At 39.9% G+C, this 23,303-nt stretch overlaps 1 pseudogene across 1 annotated transcript; it reads right to left on the bottom strand.

The window, feature by feature from the left end:
• Positions 1-9,445: 9,445 nt before the first annotated feature.
• On the bottom strand, positions 9,446-9,811 carry LOC311599221 (centromere protein W-like; annotated as a pseudogene). Its single transcript has one exon. The product of its transcript is annotated as a centromere protein W-like (transcript).
• Positions 9,812-23,303: the final 13,492 nt, after the last annotated feature.

Below are 23,303 nucleotides of genomic sequence, written 5' to 3'. Positions count from 1 at the left end.
GGAATAAGGCTTCCTCAAGACCCAGCTATTCCACTCCTAGGATGATGTTTTTTTTCGTTGCACACTGCTATGCTGTGCAACTCTTTGTTGGTCTTCACTTCACAGAGAGAAACATTCCAGAGAACTTCTTGTGGTACTCTGGCTGATTCTAGCATCTTCTGACCTGGAACCTTGCTGTTTCTGCTGGATGGTGTCACCACAGTGGATCCCTGTTGCTGTTTGGTGTTGGCTATTGGACTGGACTGCTGGTATCCTGACAATGCAGAGTGGAGTTGGCCCAAGGAACTAGTTCTAAACAGATCCACAGCCCCCTTTCCCCACTGACATTCTTCTCCCCTCCCTTCGGTCAATAGGTTAGAAGTGAGGTTGAAGTGTTTAAGAACCCTAAATAAAGTAGGTTTTGAAAAATCTAAGCTTGCAGTACTACTAATCTCACACACACACACACACACACACACACACACACACACCACACACACACACATACACACACACACATACACACACACACACATACACACACACACATACACACACACACATACACACACACACATACACACACACACACACATACACACACACACATACACACACACACACACATACACACACACACATACACACACACACACATACACACACACACACACATACACACACACACACACACACACACACACACACACACACACACACACATACTTGAGTGTGCATTCATGCCTGCCCATGTATGAACATACACAGATACACCATATATAAACAACAAAAGAATTCAAGCATGAACTCTTGCAAAAGGTACAAGAAGTTAAGAAGTTCCAGGTGAGAAAAGCAAGTCCAGGACAGTCAAGGCTACACAGAGAAACCCTGTCTCAAAAAAAAAAAAAGTTCCAGGCGAAGGTACTATAGATACCCACATGACTAACTCCACTATACTGTTTTGTTTTGTTTTTTTAAACCAGTGGTTTCAAGAAAATTTCTAAGGAAATTATAACAAGGCCTTCTTTAAAGATGGCTATGTGATTTTCTAACACCAAGGAAAGAGTATAAATAGCAGCTTCATTCAGGAATGGTCTGAAGAATTGTTAGTAAAAGAAAGTTCTCCACATAAACAGGATTTTAAGATCGCCTTTGGTGTCACTTTGGGCAGACAAGTGGCCAAATTATAACTCATGCTGCACGAGTGGTTTCACATATTTCACTGGATGGCCTGAGACTTGGGAAAGAACAGAATGGGTAATTAGGGACAGAGAGGCATTGGAAGGAAGTTCATTTTTAAAATTCTAAGAATAGACAGAGCTAAAGAATCTGCCCATCATGCAAATTCTAGTCAAAGGTGGAGGGAGGTTTAAATAATTAAAATGATCTCTCTGTGGGTATCTGTTAGGCCCAGGTACTGCAAGGTTTTCATGCTTAACATATGTGAAAGCTTTGGGTTATGCACCTAATGCACCCGTCCAGCCTTGTGACTAAGCTACCACCACATGCCCATGCCAGCCTCACACTCTCAAACCCAGCTCAGGTCGTGCAGCCTATCGATGAGCCCAGCCCAGTGAATGATCCAGATACCCACCGTCTGCACCATCTCCACACTCCAAGCTTAGCTGGAGTCCCAAGGCTTGTATCCCTTTCAAGCCAGATGAGCACCCCATCCCCTTCTGCCTTCCCAAGCCTCACCTTCTCAGATCTGCCTCGGTAGGGCCACACTTACATTCTAGCCTAGGATGATTCAGCTACCAATTAAAAAATCAATGCAGGAGCCTGGCTCAGTGATTAATAGCACTTTCTGCAGAGGACACAGGATCAGTTACCAGCACTCACATGGTGGCTTACGACACCTTCTTTATCTCAGTTCAAGGGGATCCAGTGCTGTCTTCTGGCCTCTGCAGCATGAGGGAAGCATGCACTCATTCAGGAAAAATACCCACACATATAAACAACTCTCTATGTAAAATCAGTATAAAGTACCTGAAGGACTGACTGACCAGCTTTGCATACCTGATCTGAAATCAAGCTTGGGTCACAGCAGAACAGAACTGAGCACACATCCAACAGGGGCAGGCTAGCATCTTACACCAGATACACAGCCAGCAGTAAAGTCCACACGCTCAGGCCACACTGCCAAAGCATAAACAAGATAAAGTGCCAAGACACTGTGTCCCCTGCTAGGCCTGTGTCCTTCCATGAGAATTACTGAGATGAATCTCAGGAAACAAAGTGTAAAAGAGCAATCAGAAACATGACTTAAAAATTCAATGAGTATATGAACAAACACTCCAGTGAGCTTAAAGAGGATAGGAATAAACTTCAAGAAAATGAAATGATAAAGACAACTTAGGAGTTTAAAACTATATCCAATAAAAGAAATAGCAATACTGAAGAAAACTTCAGTTGGAATGATGGTAAAACTGAGAAACTCAATTACCCAACTGAAAAGCCTTGCCAAGAGAATGGATCAGATAAAGTATAGAATATCAGAATTTAAAGCAGAAGAACTACAGAAACAAAAAACAAAAACAAACAAACAAACAAACACAGAAAAAAAAAACCCAAAACAAAAAAAGCAGACGGAGACCGGGAGGGGTGCTATCCCAGGAAGTTAGTAACATGTGTTGTACCTGTCTGAGGCTGCTGCTACAGTTGACTACCTGCCTTCTCAGGAGCTTCACATAATACCGTCCTTGGAGCATCTCAGCAGACACCTGGCGTCTGTGAGATATCAAGTTGAAAACATTTTAGTCTATCCTGTAGGATATAGCATCTTATTGTACATCCTTAAGAATCCCACATTTTCCTAAACAGCAACATCTCCACAAGTCCATCACAAACACCACCCATCCTCATGCTCAGCAGATCAAGTCTATCAGTGAGATAAAGCTGGTCCCTGACACAGGTTCCCCTTCTTTTCATTCCTGACTATGATCTGGACACTTTAGAGCACATCGGGGAATTTCTTTCATGCATTTGTGGATGTACCTGCTCGGTTGAACACATTCCCATGTGACTTTATATGGACATATAGTGTTTAATTACATGTGTCTCTCCATGTGACATTTCCACAGCAGTGTTTGGACTATTTTTAGAGACTCCAGGAGGAAATATTTACTACTCCCTTACTTATAATATATATATATATATATATATATATATATATATATATATATATATATATATATATATACCTTGAATCACCAGCCTTTCCTGTAGGCTGAATCCCATAGTCTGACTACATAGAGCACCATACAGGGCCAGCAATCAGTGTAAGTGTGACCCATTCTCTTTATCCATTTACAGATTGCTTTGTTTCAGTTTTGAGGTTCAACAGTTGAGTGGTTTGGGTTCTGCCTGGGTTCACAGCAATGGTTCTACTGAACTGAAGAATCTACTGCTTGGTAATGCTGACACTGGCTTCCACTGGGAGACCGAGTTCTTGCTACACAACAGAAACAATGAAGAATATGTTTGGAATTCATGACACTTTTCAGAGCCTTAGAAAGCGAATGCAAAAGGATTTTTCTGTTGCTCTTACAAATGGGGCGTTAAAGAGAGCTGCAGAGCTAGAAGAGAAAGAATAAAATAATTTTTTGGTGCCTGTCAGCAGCATGTAAGCCTAATATCTTCAATTTGACTATGGCATGCCATTTGTAAAGACACAACTGAACTTAGCTTGTAGTTGCCAGTTTTGCTGAATCAGTCTCACAGTGTCCTTGAAGCAGTAGACACATTCAGTTTCTCCTCTTAAGGGATCTGAATTCTGCATCTGGAGTCTCATCTCCATGCTCATAGCCACAGTCTCTAGTAGGGGAGTGTGCCTTTTCAGAGCTCTGAACATCACTCAGTAGGACAGCTTTCCCAAAGTCTGTTATTAATTCCAATCTCTTTCTTTGTTCTAATGTTGAGGTGGGAGTTGCTTCCTGAACTTGCTAATTTTGTGACATTTTACTGTTACCATTAAAAAAAAAATCCTGTGGTCATGGATTTCAGGAATTAAAATTTAAGTCATAAAACTTAATTGACAAATCTTCATCAACCACAAATCAATTTGTTATTCTTTATACACATACATCTTCCCATTCCTGGCCCCTAGAAGATTACTTCTGTTGCCTTCTCAGGCAAAAAGAATTTTTGATGTAGGTTACTGGTTTGAATTCTTTTTATTCAACCATTCAATTTTTAACAAGGGTCATCATAAAAAAGAAGTGACTTGAGTTAGATCAGGACTTATGATGACTTAGATTTCATGTATGTAAGACTGACCTCATTTTTCTGTTGTTAAAACCAGTAGAACAAAACTCAATTGCCTCTGAGAATTCAGTCTGGCTGAACTCTGCTTTTGAAACTCAGTAATAGACTTTCGGACACCTGTCTAGCTAACATCCAGAAAATAAGAAGAGCAAAGCATACTTGATAAATATATATGAGGATTGACATGGCAGAGGGCAGGCGATTGATCTGTTGTGGAAGTTTTGGCTTATATGTAAACGTGTTTTTATTTTAATCACAGGTGAGAGAGAGAGAGAGAGAGAGAGAGAGAGAGAGAGAGAGAGAGAGAGAGAGAGAGAGAGAGAGAGAGAGAGAGAAAGAGAGCGCCTAGGGGCTCTGAGAAAGAAGGGTGCTGGTGCTCCCCCCCCCCGCCCCCCACTGCTGCTCCTGGTTGCAGTCCATGCAGTTTGACAAGAAGCTGGCAATGTCCTGAAATGTTGATTGCATTTGCCCCAAGAAACCTGATGACCCTAACAGCAGGAAGTAGCTAAGAAAAACCACGCCCTTCTCTCCACTAACCTCTCTGTCCTACCTGGAGTTGTGGTGCTGGAAGGGATTTGGGTAGAAAAGAGAGAAAGAGATATAAGGAACCCAAAATAAAAATAGATTTTAAAAGTACACCAACATCTATCACTTAGGCTTATTCCAGTTCACTCTCTGACATTAATTTTTTGGCAGAAAGATTATTATAGTTTGAAAACTCCCAAGGGACTGACAATATATAGATTTTTGTTGTTGTTTGTTTTGTTTGAGGCAGCGTCTCCTTATGTCATCCAGGGACCACCACCTACATGAGATGGCTGATCAGTTTTTAACCCACAGGGTCTTTTAAAAACTTTCCTCTGACTCCACTGGAAGTAAGGATTCTTCATTAAGGAGTTGGGCAATGGGCTTCTCCTGCAGGAGATTTTGAGTAGACAAGCCTGTGATAAGCTTAATGCCACTGGGCATCTTTGTTAGAAATTACTGTGACAAAACACCATTACCGAAAAGCAATTGGGGAGGAAAGGGTTTATTTGGCTTACACCTCCGTATCTGTTCATCATGGAAGGAAGGCAGGACAGGAACCCAAACAGGGCAGGAACCTGGACACAGGAGCGGATGCGGAGGCCATGGAAGGGGTGCTGCCTCCTGGCTTGTTCCTCATGGCTTGCTTAGCCTGTTTTCTTTTAGAACCCAGGACCACCCAGCCCAGGGATGGAACTATCCACAATGGATTGGGCCCTCCCCTGTTGTGGTTGATATGGAGCTACTAAGTATTCTAGGGTTAATTGCTTGTCTCCAATGTCTTTAGTGTTCTACAAGCAAGTGCTCAGGTGTGTAACCTTGCCTCCCAAATTATACCTAATTGGCCAATAAATTGCGTGTACCTGGCCAGGCAAAAGAAAGGTAGGCAGAGCTAAGGTTCGAGGGCTCGGAGGGCAGAAGGATCACAAGAGGGGTTTAACAGAGGAAGAAGGAAGGAGAAAGGAGCAGGTAGGTCACTCTGGGTATGCATGAGCAGGAAGTGCATTGTGGGAGGAGCTTGCTCTGAGGATTGGCATGATGGAGAGGAACATGTACAAATATTTATGGGGTTGTGGCTGGGAGATAACAAGGTAGCATAGGGGGTTAAGATCTGCCCAGCCCCAGTCTTTAAGGCATATTAAAAATCTAACAGGTTTCTGTGTCTTTTATTATATAATAGCTGGCTAAGTAATGCCATTATATTTAATAACCATATGAATGAATATTAAATATTAATAATCTTTTTACAGCACTCTTCCATCAAGCACTAGTTAAGAAAATGCCTTCAGGCTTGCCAATGACCTAATCTTTTTCTTAATTTTAAAAATTTAATTTATTATAATTTATTCAGATTACATCCTGAATGTTAGCCCCTCACTTGTATCTTCCCATTCCCACCCTCCCTCCATCTTCCGCCCTATTCCCCTCTCCTAGACTTGTGACAGAAGGGGAGCTCCTCCCCCACCACACGATCATAGCCTATCAGGTCTCATGGGGTAGCCTGCTTCCCTTTCCTCTGTGTGCCACCAGGCTTCCCCACCGATGGGAAGTGATCAAATTGGAGGCACCAGCTATGGCATGATCTTACGGAGGCATTTTCTTAATTTAGGCTGACATAAAACAAACGAGCACACTGGGGAAGCAGGAGGCTGTGCAGCACTCACAGTGTCAGACGATCTCTTTCTGCCATGCTGCCTGTTGGTATGGCTACAAATGGAGCTCTCTGCACACCCCTCATAGGAGTTACCTTTAATCTCCATGATGAAGGGACACTGTTTCTGTGGAAGATAAAGTTTCTAAGGGACACCCTGGTCACATGTCCAAATTCTCTACTGGCGAATTGTTTCTGCTACTTGAACTCTGGGCTGAGATCTCTTGATATTTTTAAAACTTTAAAAAAAGATTTGCTTTTATTTTTAGGTGTGTGTGTGTGTGTGTGTGTGTGTGTGTGTGTGTGTGTGTGTGTTTCCCTTCTTTAGATTTTGCTTCTATGAGACTTGCTTTTTCTTCTAGTACTTTCTGTGGGGCTGGACTTGTGAATAGATATTGTTTAAATTTGACTTTGTCATGAAATATCTTGTTTTCTCCATCTATGGTGATTGAAATTTTTTCCTGGGTATATTAGTCTGGGCTGGCATCCATGGTCTCTTAGAGTCTATAAGACATCTATCCATACCCTTTTGATTTTTAAAACCTCTATTGAGAAGACAGGTGTAATTCTAATATATCTGTCTTAATATGTTACTTTATTTTTTCCCTTGTAGCTTTTAATAATCTTTATTTGTTTGGTACACTTAATATTTTAATTATTACGTAGCATAGGAACTTTCTTCTCTGGTGCAATCTATTTGGTATTCTGTAAGCTTCTTCAACCTTTAGGGGCATGTCCTTCTTTAGGTTAGAAATTTTTTTCTTCTGTGATTTTGGGTTGGAATTCTTTTTCTTCTTCTATTCCTATTATTCGTAGGTTTGGTCTTTTCATAGTGTTCCAGATTTCCTGAATGTTTTGTGTTAGGAATTTATTAGATTTAAAAATTTATTATAATTTATTCAGGTTACATCCCTATTGTTATACCTTTGATTGTATTTTCCCATTCCCACCTTCCCTCCCTCTTCCGCCCTATGACCCTCTCCTGGACCTCTGATAGAGAAGGGGGTCCTCCTCCCCCACCATCTGACAACAGCCTTTCAGGTCTCATTCGGATAGCCTGCAACCCATTCCTCTGGGTGCCCGCAGGGCCTGCATACCAAGGGGAACTGATCAAATCCCAGGCACCAGAGTTCATATAAGAGGCAGTACCCACTTCCTCCACAACCTTGGATAATGAGGTGTCCATTGGCTATACCTGTACGGGGGGGGGTCTAGGTTAACTGCATGCACTGTCCTTGGTTGGTGTATCAGTTTCTGCAGGCTCCCCTGAGTCAAGCTCTGCTGCTATTGATTGTCTCCCTGCGGGGCTTCTGAACCCTCAGGGTCCTTCCATCTTCCCACTCTTCCACACCACTCTCAGCACTCTGCCAGAGCCCAGCAGGGAGTCCCAGTATCTGTCCAAATCCCCGACTGGGTAGAGTCTCTCAGAAGACATCTATTTTGAGCTAGTATCCACTTATGAGTGAGTACATACCATGTGTATCTTTCTGAGTCTGGGTTACCTCACTCAGGGTGATCTTTTCTAGTTCCATCCATTTGCCTGCAAATTTCAAGATTTCCTTGTTTTTAATAGTTGAGTAGTATTGCATTGTGTACATGTAGCACAGTTTCTTTAACCACTCTTTGGTTGAGGGACATCTAGGTGGTTTCCAGATTCAGGCTATTACAAATAGAGCTGCTATGAATATAGTTGAGCAAATGTCCTTGTTGTTTGGTGGAGCATCTTTTGGGTATATGCCCAGGAGTGGTATAGCTGGGGATTGAGGTAGCAGTATTTCCAATTTTCTGATAAAGTGCCAGATTGATTTCCAAAGTGGTTGTACAAATTTGCACTCCCACCAGCAATGGAAGAGTGTTCTCCTTTCTCCACATCCTCACCAGCATGAGCTGTCACTTGAATTTTTGATCTTCACCATTCTGGTAGGTGTAAGATGGAATCTCATAATCGTTTTGATTAGCATTTCCCTGATAACTAAGAACACTGAGCATTTCTTTTTTCTTTTTACAACCATTCATAGAAAATTTATTTATAATAGTCCCCAAATTAGACATATGAAAATGTTCAATAAGCAGGCAGCTATGCCGAATATGGTGCGTCCACACCACCCAGCAGCAAACACATGCAACTACTTGAACAGAACACGAGGGCATTACTGAGAAAAAGAGATCTCCAAAGGTTATTTCTTATATGCTTCTGTTTATATAACAGTCCCCAAATTATAGAGCTGGAGGGCAGCTGGGAGGGGTGGGGGTCTGGTAGGAGGCGTGGTAGCTGGATGAGTATAGGAGAATCCGGAAGAGCTCTGTGGGACTGAGATAGCTCTACGTACTAGTTTTAGAAATCTCATGAGCCTGTACACATGATACAGCATCATGGAGCTACATATAGACTGTACCCATTACCAAACGCTTTGGCACATTACACTATATGTCAGATGTAACCGCTGGGGAAACTGGGTGCTTAGTGTAGAGTGTATGTTTATATTAGGTTTGCAGCTCTGCACACAATCTCAATCATCTCGGAATAAAAATAGAGAAATATTGGGTGATATGTAGTAAGCTTCTAAATGACCTGCTGTGGGAAATGTATTAGCTACCAAATCCCGTGATGTGAAGAAAGCAGGCCAGTGTGCTTCAGATCTCCTTGTTTGCAGTTTTCAGAGTTTTATTTATTTATTTATTTATTTATTTATTTATTTTTAGCAAATTTAGCTCATGCCTACCATCTTCTAGTCGAGAAATTTTACTGTTACTGTTAGTGTAACAATAGTACAGAATAGACAGGAATGCTTTGTGAATACAGAAAAAACTAACATACTTAAAATGTACCCATATTTTACTGCAGGTTGCTTCCTCAAAGCAATTAACTGTGGCTAAATGCAAAGGCATGCTCTCAAGTCTAAGGAGTGCGTCTCTTCAAGCTCTGTAATCAGTATGAGGTCATGCACAGGAGCGCCACAGCAGGAAGCCGAGGAGCCACTAATGAATAAAACCTCCTTAGGAAAAGTAAACCGCACATATTGCTCCCAGAGACGCTGTTTTAATAATCCACAAATGAACTGATACAGAGTTTTCATGATCAGCTACCACTTAAATTAACAAACAATAATTCTTAAGCACGTGCTGACTTCTAACTTCTGTTCTTCCTCAGAATTACCTTTCCTGCAGCCAGTACATGATCCTGTTTGATAACTCTAGATTTACTCTCACAAGCATTTGTTCCAGACTCTTCTGCCAGTCGGTGAACAAAGAGTAAGCAATTCAACTGAATCAGGAGGTCGCTGTATGTCTCCAGATGCACCTGAGGCTTCTTCCGCCTAAGGTGCGCTTGAGGAAGCCGCGGGGTGCTTTGCGTTTCAGCCGCTTCCTGACTGTGGCAGAGAGTGCCATCTTCGAGGCCGGTCAGGCTTCCCTCAGCCCGGGCTTCCGCAACCGCAGGATGGCTCAGTTGCATGGTTGCTGAGGAGAATGCCTGGCACGCCATGGTCCTCCCCAGACTCCAGGGCCATAGGTTTGAATCTTGAGCATTTCTTTAAGTATTTCTTAGCCATTTGATATTCCTCTGTTGAGAATTCTCTGTTTAGCTGTGTACTCCATTTTTTAGTTAGTTTGTTTGTTTGTTTATTTATTTATTTATTATAGTTTACTCATATTGCTTCCCAATTGTTACCCCCTCACTTGTATCTTCCCATTCTCACCCTCCTTTGCTCCTTCCCTCTTCCGTTCTATACCCTTCCCCTAGACCTCTGATAGGGAAGGGGCTCCTTCACCCACACCTTCTGACCACAGTCTAACAAGTCTTATCTGTACAGGCAGCATCCCCTTCTTCTGTGTGCCCTCATGGTCTCCCTGCCAAGGGGAGTAGATTAAATTGGGGCCACGAGAGTTCATGTCAGAAGCAGTCCTTGCTCTCCTCATAACCATGGAGAACGAGCTGTGTGTTGGCTACATCTGAACAGAGGGCCTAGGTTCTCTGCACGCATTTTCCTTGGTTGATGCAACAGTTTGTGCGCTCCCCCCCCACCCTGACTCGAGATTCACCAGTCTTGATGGTCCACTTGTGGGGCTTCTGAACCCTCAGGGTCCTTCCATCTTCCCATTCTTCCACACCACTCTCAGCACTCTGCCAGAGTCCTTCATGGAGTCCCCGTATCTGTCCAAATCCCCCACTGGATGGAGTCTCTCAGAAAACATCTATATTGAACTAATATCCACTTATAAGTGAGTACATACCATGTGTGTCTTTCTGGGTCTCAGGATGATCTTTTCTAGTTGCATCCATTTGTCTGAAAATGTCAAGACTTGCTTATTTTTAATGGCTGAGTAGTATTGCATTGTGTAAATGTAGCACAGTTTCTTTTTCTTTTTAAATAATTTATTTAATGTTATTTTGTGTGCATTAGTGTCAGATCCCTTGGAACTGGAGTTACAGTTTGTGAGCTGCCACGTGGGTGTCGGCAATTGAACGGGGGACCTTTGGAAGGATAGACAGTGCTCTTAACCACTGAGCCATCTCTCCAGCCCCGTAGCACAGTTACTTTATCCATTCTTTGGTTGAGGGACATCTAGCCTGTTTTAAAATTCTGGCTATTATGAATAAAGATGCTCTGAACATAGTTGAGCTTATGTCCTTGTTGTATGGTGGAATATCTTTTGGGTATATGCCCAGAAGTGGTATAGGTAGTTCTTGATGTAGAACTATTCCCAATTTTCTGAGAAAGTGTCAGATTGATTTCCAAAATGGTTGTTCAAGTTTACTCTCTCACCAGGAATGGAGGAGTGTTACTGTTTCTCCACATCCTCACCAGCATGTGTTGTCACTTGAATATTTGATCTTAGCCGTTCTGCTGGATGTCAGATGGAATCTCAGAGTCATTTTGATTTGCATTTTCCTGCTAACTAGGGATGTTGAGCATTTCTTTGTTTCTCAGCCATTTGATATTCCTCTGTTGGGAATTCTCTGTTTAGCTCTGTACCCCACTTTTTAATTGGGTTATTTGGTTTGGTGGTGTTTAATTTCTTGAGTTCTTTATATATTTTGGATATTATCCCTCAGTCAGATGTAGGGCTGGCGAAGATCTTTTCCCAGTCTGTAGGCTGTTGTTTTGTTCTGTTGACAGTGTCCTTCACCTTACAGAGGCTTTTCAGTTTCACAAGGTCCCATTTACTAGTTGTTGACGTTAGAGCCTGAACTACTGGTGTTCTGTTCAGGAAGTTGTCTCCTGTGCTGGTGAGTTCAAGGCTCTTCCCTACTTTTTCTTCTAACAAATTTAGTGTGTCTGGTTTTATGTTGATGTCTTTAATACACTTGTACTTTAATTTTCTTCAAGGTGATAAATACAAATCTATTTGCATTTTTTCTACATGTAGACATGCGGTTAGACCAGTACCATTTGTTGAAGATCCTATCTTTTTTTTTTCCATTTATGGTTTTGGCGTCTTTGTCAATAATCCAGTATCCATATATATGTGGGTTTATTTCTGGGTCTTTGATTTCATTCCATTGGTCCACCAGCCTACTTCTATGCCAGTACCATGCTGCTTTAATTACTGTTGCTCTATGGTACAGCATGAAATCAGGGATGGATATTCCCCTGTTTTAATTACTGTTGCTCTATAGTACAGCATGAAATCAGGGATGGAGATTCCCCTGCTTTAATTACTGTTGCTCTATAGTACAGCATGAAATCAGGGATGGAGATTCCCCATGGAAGATCTTTTATTGTACCAGATTGTTTTGGCTATTCTTGGTTTTTGTTTTTCTATATAAAGTTGAGAATTTATCTTTCAAGATCTTTACATATTTTGATAGGGATTGCATTGAATCTGTAGATTGGTTTCAGTAAGATGTCCAGTTTTTATTATGCTGCTCCTCCTGATCCACAAGCATGAGAGATCTTTCCATCTTCTGATATTTTCTTCAATTTCTTTCTTCAGAGACGTGAAGTTTTTTTCATATAAGTTTTTCACTTGCCTGGTTAGAGTTATACTAAGATACTATATTATTGATGGTTATTGTGAAAGGTGTAGCTTCTCTAATTTCATTCTCATCCCATTTGTCATTTGTATATAGGATGGCTACTGATTTTTAAAAAATTAATCTTGTATCTGTCCACTTTGCTGAAGGTTTGTATCAGCTGAAGGACTGGTGGAATTTTTAGGGTCACATATATATTATCATATCATCTGTGAATATGGATACTTTGACTTCTTCCTTTCTGATATGGATCCCCGTAACCTCCTTTAGTTGTCTTATTGCTCTAGCTAGAACTTCAAGTACTGTATTGACGGCATATGGAGAGAGTGGAAGCCTTGTCTAATCCCCGCTTTTAGTAGAATTTCTTTGAGTTTCTCTCCATTTAATTTGATATTGGTTATCAGCTTGCTCTATATAACCTTTACTATGTTTAGGATTGTGTGTCTTGTATCTCTGATATCTTCAAGACCTTAAATACGAATGGTGCTGAATTTCATCAAATGCTTTTTCAGCATCTAAGAAGGGTTTTGTTTTCTCTTTAGTTTGTTTATCGTGGATTACATTGATGGTTTTCTGTATATTGAACCATCCCTGCATGCCTGGAATGAAGCCTACTTGGTCATGGTGAATGATATTTTTGATGTGTTCTTGGATTCAGTTTGAAAATATTTTATTGAGTATTTTTGTAAAAATGTTCATAAGAGAAATTGGTCTAAAATTCTCCTTTTAAAAATAAATTGGGTCTTAATGTGGTTTAGTTATCAAGGTAACTGTGACCTCAGAGAATGAGTTTGGCAATATTCCTTTCATTTCTGGTTTGTGGAATAGTTTGAAGAGTAATGGTACTAGCTTTTCTTTGAAAGTTTGGTAGAATTCTGTGCTGAAACCATCTGGCCCTGGTCTTTGGGAGACTTTTGATGACTGCTTCTATTTGCATAGGAGATTTAAGACTATGCAAATAGTTTGGTAAGTGTAATCTATCAAGAAAATTGTTCTTTATATTCAGAATTTTAGATGCAACAAGATAGGAAATAGGTGTCTTCAAGGCTGTCAAATACAAATGGCCAAAACACTAAGAATATAACATTTATAAAATTCCTGATTGTGTCATGGTTCTTCTCTCTATAGGTAATTTATTGTATATATGTGTACTAATATAAATGCATATGTAAAAAATAAAAAAAATGTTTAGAAAAAAGAAAATTGTCCATTTCATTCAGATTTTTCAAATTTTGTGGTGTTTAAGCTTTTAAAGTAAGACTTTCCTTGATATCTGTTGTTATGTCTCCCCTTTCACTTCTGATTTTGTTGATTTGAATCCCCCCTCCCTCCCTCCCTCTCTCTCTCTCTCTCACTGCCTTTTAGTTAGTTTTGGTAAGGGTTTGTCTATCTGTTTCTAATTTATTGATTTCAGCCCTTAGTTTGATTATTTCTAGCCATTTACCCCTCTTGGGTGTGTCTGCTTCTTTTTGTCCTAGGGCTTCTAGATGTGCCATTTAGTTGCTTGTATGAAATGTTTCCAGTCTCTTTATGAAGGCACTTAGTGCAATGAACTTTCCTGTTAGAACTGCTTTCATTGTGTCCCATAAGTTTGGGTGTGCTGTATGTTCATTTTTATTGAATTTTAGGAAATCCCTAATTTCTTTCTTTATTTCAGCCCTGACCTAGTTGTTATTGAGTAGAGAGTTGTTCAGTTTCCATGTGTGTGTAGTTTTTTTGTTATTTTTGCTGTTGTTGAGGTCCAGATTTTGTCCATGGTGGTTTAATAAGATAGAAAGTATGTTTTAATCTTCATTTTCTGTTGAGGCTTGCCTTGTGACCTACTATATTGTCAGTTTTGGAGAAGGATCCATGAGGTGCTGAGAAGAAGGTATAGTCTTTTGTGTTTAGGTGAAAAGCTCTGTAGATATCTGTTATGTCCATTAGTTTCAGTACATCTGTTATTGTCATTATTTCTCAGTTTAGCTTCTGTTTCATGGACCTATCCTTTGGTAAGAGAAGGGTGGTGAAGTCTCCAACTATCAGTGTGTGTGTATCAATGTATGGTTTAAACTTTATTAATGTTTCTTTTACAAATGTGGGTGCCCTTGTATTGGGGGCATATACACGTTCAGAATTATGATATCATCTTTGTTGAGTTTTTCTTTTGATGAATATGAAGTATCCTTCCTCATCTCTTTGATTAATTGTGGCTGAAACTCTATTTTTATTAGATATTAGAATGGCTAGTTCAGCTTGCATCTTGTGTCCATTTGCTTGGAAGTCCTTCTTTTAGCCTTTTACTCTCAGGTAATATCTATTTTTGTGGCTGAGGTTTGTTTCTTGCATGCAGCAGAATGTTGGATCCTTTTTAGACATCCATTCTGTTAGTCTGTATCTTTTTATTGGAGAGTTGAGACCATTAATGTGAGAGAGATTAATGACCAGGAACTTTTATGCCATTTTATTTTGATGTTGACTGTGGTAGTATGTTTGTCTAATTTTTGTTTTGCTAAAGTGAAATTATCTATTTTCTGTGTTTTCCTTGGTATAGGTAGCCTGCTTTGGTTGGAGTTTTCCTTCTAGTATCTTCTGTATGGCTAGATTTTTGAATAGGTAATGTTTAAATTTGTTTTCATCATGGGGTATCTTGTTTTCTCCATCTATGGTTATTGACCATTTTGCTGGGTATGTTAGTCTGGACTGGCATCTGTGGTCTCATAGGGTTTGCAGGACATCTGCCTAGACCCTTCTGGCTTTTATGGTCTCTACTGAAAAGTCAGGTGTGGTTATGATAGGTTTGCCATTGCATGTTACTTGACCTTTTTTTTTTTTATCACTTTTAATATTTTTTCTTTCTGTGCATTTCTTGTTTTGATTATTATGTGGTGGGAGGATTTTCTTTTCTGGTCTACTCTATTTGGTGCTTTGTCTATTTATAGGAAACATTTTTTTTTTAAGTTGGGGAAATTTTTTCTATGATTTTGTTGAAAATATTTTCTGGGCCTTGGAGCCAGGCTTCTTCTCTTTCCTCAATTCCTATTATTCTTTGATTTTGTGTTTTCATGGTGTCCTTGATTTCTTGGATGCTTTGTGTCAGGAAATTTTTTAGACTTCACATGTCCTTTGATGGTTGTATCAAATTCTTCTATTATATCTTCTACACCTGAGATTCTTTCCTCCACCTCTTTTACTCTACTCTGAACCTTGCCTTCCTGATTGGCTGAATAAAATACCTGGGCAAGGCAGAAGGAAGGGGTGCAGTGAAGGGTTGGGACCTTTGAGCAGAGAGGATCTTGGGAGAGAGAGCAGACAGGGCAGAGGAGGATGAAGGAGGAGAGTCACCATGAGATAAGAAAAGAGCCATACCAGCCTAAGGGAGGGTCTCTGGAGTTCCTCATGGAGAGATGGCCAAAATGAACAATCTTAGCAAGTATTTTGGGATGATGGATGGGAGGTAGCCCAAACAAAAATTATTAGAAACAGATGGAATGGAATGAAGACTGGGAGATAATGAAGGATCGCTTGGAAGATAATATCTGTCTTGCCCCAGGTAAAGGCTTATTCTAAAATGCATCAGGTGTCTGTGTGTTTATTGATTGCAAAAATGGGCTAGATAATACTGATGCCATATCTATATGCAAATATTAAGTATCGAATAGGCCATATTTTTAAATTAAACACAACAAGACTAGTGTGACCAGCACTTGAACAGCTAAAGTCTTCTGCAGTTTGGGGGCAGGGACTCCACAACAGGGTAGGGTGGAAGGGTGTGGTAAAATGGGTCTTTTGGAACTAGATATAAGGAATGGGGCAGTTCATTTGGCAGGCCAGTCACTCATTTGTTCTTCTGACTGCTGTGGCCTGAACCAGAGCAACAACAGTCTACTGGAGTTAGGGGGGCCACTTAGTTCTTAATGACCACAACAGGGCTCCGTGTAATGGACTGAAGTGGTGAAGCTAGAACTGGGGTTCAGGGCCTCCCGGGAACATTTTCACATGGGACCATGCTCTTATTTCTGTATTCAAGCGACAGGAAACACATTCTCCATGTGGTTTTTCAGATATTAAGATGTATAGCTTCCCACAAATGCATAGTTTCCTTAAGGATATGAAGCTTTGAGGCTTTGTTCCTGTGGTCTATTTAAGATATGGCACTATTAAATTTATATATTCTTTAGCCTCTGTTCTTAATTAGCCTAAGCATCTCAGAGGCTGGTAGAAAGTCCTTGCAGATAATAAATATTTTATTAAAATTTTAAGTGAATGATTATCATCAAAGTATATATGAAGAAAAAAGTATTCACATTAAGGCAATTGCTTCCACTCTGTATATGTGAGGATGTGACTGCTTCTGGAAGCAATATTTGATCAGTTAATTAGAAATGCTCACAAGGACAGCCAAGAGCCAACTCAGACAAATTAGGGTCCCTGGATAGCCACTTCCAATGGCTAATCACAAGCCATCTCCTGAGCTGGGCGGATGCTGAGTAAGGGCTACATCCCATTTTCATGTGTACAGGACAGTTGCCTAGCATCTTCTTGGAGACAATATCTGGCAATGTGATATAGGCTCAACAAGAGACTGTATGTTTAGCACAGGTTACTGAATTCTAAATCCCTGCTACAATAAATGTTAGACAAGTACATCCTTTCTGTAGTTGGGGGGATTAATTAGGATAGACTTAAGCTTGGGAAGAGAATAAAGATGCAGGAGAGGTTTTAGAAATATCCTGAGTGCAGGTTGAGTCTGGGATGTTCTTGGTGGCCAATCAGAAAATCACACATAATCAAGTCCCACAAGCTTGCCAAACACACACACACACACACACACACACACACACACACACACAATTAGTGTTGTCTGATAATGAAAATTTGAAACAATTTCAGTGAAGTAACACTGTTCTGATATTTCAGACCCCCTATGTAATGCTGGAACCATGATGGGAAGAGATATTTTAGGAGTAGCTATTCATAAACTGTCATGACAGCATGAGTTGGATAACTAGGAGGTTGAGAGTTGTGTGCTCAAAGGTTGTGTATTTGGGATGACTTGTGGGAGTGGGAGCCAGTGATTTGTGTTGTTCTCTCTCTCTCTCTCTCTCTCTCTCTCTCTCTCTCTCTCTCTCTCTCTCTCTCGTGTGTGTGTGTGTGTGTGTGTGTGTGTGTGTGTGTGTGTGTGTGTATTCAGGAAATCTACCTTTATCTCTTCCAGTATCTGGAAAAAGTTAACTCCTGCCCCGAAGTCTTTCATTGGTAGCTAATCATCTTCTTCGGTGGCTGGAGGTTAAATGCATGAGTGGATTTGAGTTTAAAAGTTCTATTCTAGCCACTTGCTTTATTCTAATAATTTAGCTGAACACTTAAAGTTCTGGTTGTCTGAGTTAATCACATACCTCAATGTGTGGCACTTTCTTTCTAGCGACTTCCTTTAAATCTTCAGATTCTAACATTATCCTTCCCTTTTCCTCCACTGCCACCTGTTAGGGTTGTACACAGATTTTCTGGGTAAACAACCATGCCTTTCAGTTTACTTTATTGTTTTTCAGTTCTTGGACACTTACTTCTCTTTTATTTAAAATGATATGTTGCTGGCTAGCACCCTCATAGGTAAACCCGATAGGAAGGATGGTGGAGTTTCTCTGGACTGATTCCTGCATTTGATATTTCACCAGCAGGTACGAGGCTTGTTACAATGTTTTCTTATACAATGCTTCTGAAGCTGAAGTCGCCTTGTCCTGAGAGCCAGGAGCTGTATGCTGTGTGCTGAGAGCCAGGGATATGCTGGTGAGTTTTACTGAGCACACACTCACATTGCTGAGATGAGTACATGATGCACATCCGGACTCTGCTAATGTGGTAACTAGCAGGAGTCAATTTTGTGTTGTTATGTTTTCATTGTAATCTTGGGTTATCTGGACTTGGTCATATTGAGTGACTTGTCTAATTTTTTTGTTTAGTATTTTTATTTCTGTACCTTATTTTGATAGCATTCTATTTATTCTATTACCTTTACCTTGCTTTTGGCATGAATTTTGTGCAAACCCCAATGTAAATTAATTTTAATATCAGGTTAAATGATCTGGTATTGGGTGTCTGTGAAGTCCTCTGGGACTGTTTTGCTTATGTGAAGACTTTATTGTCTTAGGGTTTCTACTCCTGTGAGAAACACCATGACTAAAAGACTTTGGGGAGGAAAGGGTTTATTTCAGTTCACAGCTCTTGGCTCACATTCTATCCCTGAGGGAGGTCAGGGTATGAACACTACTTACTGGCTTGCTCTCCATGGCTTTCTGTGTTTTCTTTTCTATACCCCAAGAATCCTGCCCAAGGGTGACACTACCCACAGTGAACTGGCCTTCCCATATCAAGTACTAATTAAGAAAGCCCTATAGACAGTCTGATGGTAGCATTTTTTTCGATTGAAGTTTTTTTCCAGATAACATTAGCCTGTGATAAATGGACAATAGAAAAACAAAATGAAACAAAATAAAACCGCAAAATGTTGATATTCTTAATGGCTCAGTTTACTCACATGTTATAATGTTCTATAGTTGTTTTGATAAAAATTTTTCTAAACATTCTGAATATTATCTGATGTTTTATATCTATTAATGACATTTATTAAGAAGCAAATTATTATATACCACATATAATTAATATGCTTTTGCTTAGTGGCCTTGTAAAATCATTTTAAAAATAATATTTATCTTTTATTTATTCCTTGACATTTTGATATATTTAGTTATGTGATGTATTTTGATCATACCTATCCACCCCTACATTCTTCCAATTTCTTCTAGTGCCCCCACCCCAAATCCCTCTGAACTTTATGTTTTGTTACTAAAATCCCAAGTCCAATTAGTGCTTCCAGTATGAGCATGGGCGTGAGGCCATCCACTGGGGCACTGCCAACCTACCAAAGGAGCCATGTCTCCAAAGGAGAGTGACTCTTTCTCTAACCGTCAACTGCCAACAGTCTTTCTCCAAGGACTCCAACTTGAACTATGGTGACATTTTGACAGGCTTGATCTTGTGTAAATCTAGTGCAGGTAACCATAGCTGCTGTGAGTTGATGTGCGCAACAACCATGTCATAGCTTTCTTTCTCTCTCTATGCCAGTTTTCACATTCTTTTTGCTCCTCTTCCATGATCTTTCTATGCCAAGAAGATTGTATGCCAAAAATTGAGAGCAGAGCAAATCTATAGGTATAAACATAAAAGGTTAGAATACAGTTTGATAGCATGATAATTCAGCAAAACAACAGTAGGTTACCCCCAGGGTGCCTATGGGGCTCCCAGTAATGGGCTTTTGACCAGGAGGATAGTATTGAGCATGAAATACTGCTTATGGTGCAGGCCTTATAGCCAGTCAAAAACACACTGGTTACCCTCATAACAATTTTGCCATTATTGCATTGATGGCACTTCTTGCCAAGCAGGTGTTATTGTAGTAGGTGAGGTCTAATATTGGGTAATACCAATCAGAAAAATACTGATGTCTTTTCTCTCGCAGGAGCCTGCATAGCACTTTCTGGCATTATGTAATCTAGCCAGAACGAAGAGAGTTTCCTGGAGAGTCAAGGTTGATTTTTATTTGTTGTAAAAATATTTCTTCAAGAAAGGAATATTGACGGATATAGCCTTTACCAGAATTGAGAGGTTTTTCTTGTTTCCTTTAAGCCATAATACACAGAGCCTAATAAAATTATATAATACTAAACCATAATGCAATTTTAAATTACATTTACCCAAAGTCCTATTCAATCCTCATAGAATTTTGTATTTCCTTCCTTATGCATTATTTAATTTTAACATTTGATATCTTTATTTTATTTCCCCAAAATGAATATCAAGTCATTTTGATCAAAGCTCTGGAAAATCTACTGTGAATAGTTTGAGCTAGGTGTATGAGTTCATATTAAATAGAATCAAATCTCTGGGTTCAGAGTGACCTTTAGTCCTTTATTTCCTTTTTTGTTTTTCATGCTTTTTTTCTAAAGCCTTATTTTTCTGGTGTCTCAATAGCCTATGTTATCTAAATAGGAAGGCAGTAATGAAACACTAGTGTACTCTGTATTTTATCCACGTGATCTTGAGAAAATAACATGTATATGCCTTGATTTCCTCTATGAAAGAAAGAGATTAAACAGCATTACTGATTTTTGATGTGGTTTCTTAATATTATTTAATATTAAACATTTGAATTTATTCATTTATTCTATACTCTCTTAACATCTAAAAATGAAAGTCTTTAAGGTATTTTGGTGAAATCACTATGTTCTATAACTCTATTCCCAGACATTCTTGAAAGCTCTCTTTATCTCTGTGGTCACAATCATACCATTCAATTACATCCACCTAATCTTCTCCATTTAATTTTAATAGATATAAATATTTAGAATGGTTTTAAATGACCACCAAAATGAAGGAGAAAAAACTGTTTTCATATACTCTACTTGCCAGACCAATATTGTATCGGGCCACTGAAGTATACTTACAGTTTCTTGAGAAAGCATTCTTAAAAATGCATTAGGTGCTAAAACTATCTTGGGTAAACTGGTTTTTGTTCATGTAGATCAGCCACAAACTCACTGGTTATTTAGACAAGCTGTAAATTCCTAGAGTAAACTGGTTTCTGGTCACATAGACCAGAGCTAAATTCATTGATCATATAGCCTCCCCCCCATAAATATCTATGGAATGTGACCTTGAGCTAAAGGTCATGAAAACTGGATGATCACTTAACTGCTGCTGTCTCTCCACTTCTGTAAACAACACTTGCTTGCTTCAGAAGCCCACAGTTCCCTTTCACTCTGTGTTATAAAAACTCAAACAAATTGAGGATTGTGAATGCTTCCCATACTCGGCTTGGAACAGCCTTGCAGGAGGTAAATAAGGGTTCCATATAATCGACTTATTCAGACCTCTCTGGTGGTTTGTTCCTCAGGTACCTTATAGCAATATACATATCATGGCTATCTAAGGCCCTTGCTTACTTTGAAATTCATTTTTGATGTTGTGCATTTTAACAAATATTAGTCTCCGGGCTCTTCATATTTCTTTTTCTTCCTCAGTTTTATTTACTTGAAAAATATTATTGTATATTAGGTATTGTGGAAAGTACTGAGTTTTTGAAGTAGATTATAATCCTTGTCTCAGTTACAATCTACTGTGAAAGATAAAAAAGGAATTGGGAAGACACTGGTTGCATTAAGTGATTTCTATGGATTAAAATGCACAGTATTAAAGGAGGCCAGGTGCTTACATGCCTAGTCACATGCCATGGCTGGGAACTTGTGGGAAGACATGATAACATCAAAGCTCACTGAAGAATTAGCTAGAGAAGGAAGACATTTTGTGCAAATAGGACAGACTATGCAAGAAGAGAGCTATATCCACACAATGACAATGGTGAGAATTAAGTGTCCACATCAGAAGAAGAGATACAGAGAGACCTGAGGCAGGGCCACAGCAGGGAAGGGCCATAGGTGATAATAAGAAGTAACACTATTAGGACCTCACTTAAAAAATATTCTGTGACCTCAGCAGAAATGAGAAAATTACTTGTCTCTATGTGTGTATGCATTCATGCATTCACATATGTGTGCATGTGCATGTTTGTGTATATGTGTATGAGTTTGTATGTTTGCCTGCATGTGTGTGTGTGTGTGTGTATAAGGGTGTACTCAAAACATGGCTCATCTGTACGGGTCAGGGGACAACAGAGGGAGAAGCAAAGGGAGGAAAACCCTTGTTAATCCCATCTCTGTGTTGTGGTCAGTTCAGTCATTCTAGGGCCCTTTCTCAGCTGTTCCAATAGTCTGGGAATGGTTCCTATCAGTGGCTCGTTTCTGCTTAGTTCATATGCAGAGTCTGTTACTGCAAGTCTGAACCCAGACCAAGCCAATGAGACTGAAAATTATGGGAATGCAAACGGAATCTCATAGAGTTAGGTGGACTTGAGTAAGAATTTTTTTCCTAGACTCCTGCGTTGAAAGCTTGGTCCCTGTCTGGTAGCACTACTTTGAGAAATCTTAGAAACTCCAATTCCTGGGGCTTAGTTTGAGGAAGCAGGCAATTGGGGGGGGGTCTGTCCTTATCCCTGGTCCCTTCTTGTTTACTCAAGGTGAACTGCTCTACCACACACAGGTTTCCTGCTGTTATGGTAAGCCTTGCCTCGGGCTCCCAGCAAAGGAACCAACCAAACATGGCCTAAGATTTCCCATTACCCAGACAAACTAAATATCTTATTCTTTAAACTGTCCTCAGGTGTTTGTCACGGTGACAGGAAGAAGTTGATGCAGAGGATAAAGATACAAACCATATTGTGGGATTGTTGTCTGTGTGGAATTACTTAAAGGAGCAATGCTTGTATACATCATTTTCATGCTGAATGCAACTGTGAAAAAAATTAAACAGGATTTGTGTTAGAGTAGTAATTTGGAACACAAGACCACAAGATGTTGTGACAGGTAAAAGACCGGGCAGAGGCTCTTGCACTCTTGCTGAAGCCACTTCAGATTTAACTAGAATTTGATCTTCTTGATGGAGAATCCCCTGTAAAACTACCCAACTCTATTATAGGAACCCAAGGTCAAGATGCCCCAGCTAACTTATCTTGGCTTCTGTTAACTGGCTTGCTCCTGTGAAGCCCCATTGCAGCTGTGCAGAGGATGCTGTAGATAGTTTCTGCCTTCAAAAACGTCAGTGCTCTGGACATTCTGTGCTACTCCCAGGACTCAAATACCTGAGTGTAGTCCTAGCTGGCTGGAATAAACACTCTCAGATGGATATAAACTGTGTTTGAGTGGTCCTCTCTGGCGGCTTCCTCTAACAATGTCTTATCAGGTAAATGAACTTGCCCTGTAAAACTGAATTTGAACCCTGGAGCCCACCTAGAGCAAACAAGGACTGACTTCA

This window comes from Acomys minous (assembly GCF_964271855.1).
Source record: "Acomys minous genome assembly, chromosome: 6".
Lineage (NCBI taxonomy): Eukaryota > Metazoa > Chordata > Mammalia > Rodentia > Muridae > Acomys > Acomys minous.
The sequence above is the reverse complement of the archived record's forward strand: the minus strand, read 5'-3'. Positions and strand labels throughout refer to the sequence as shown.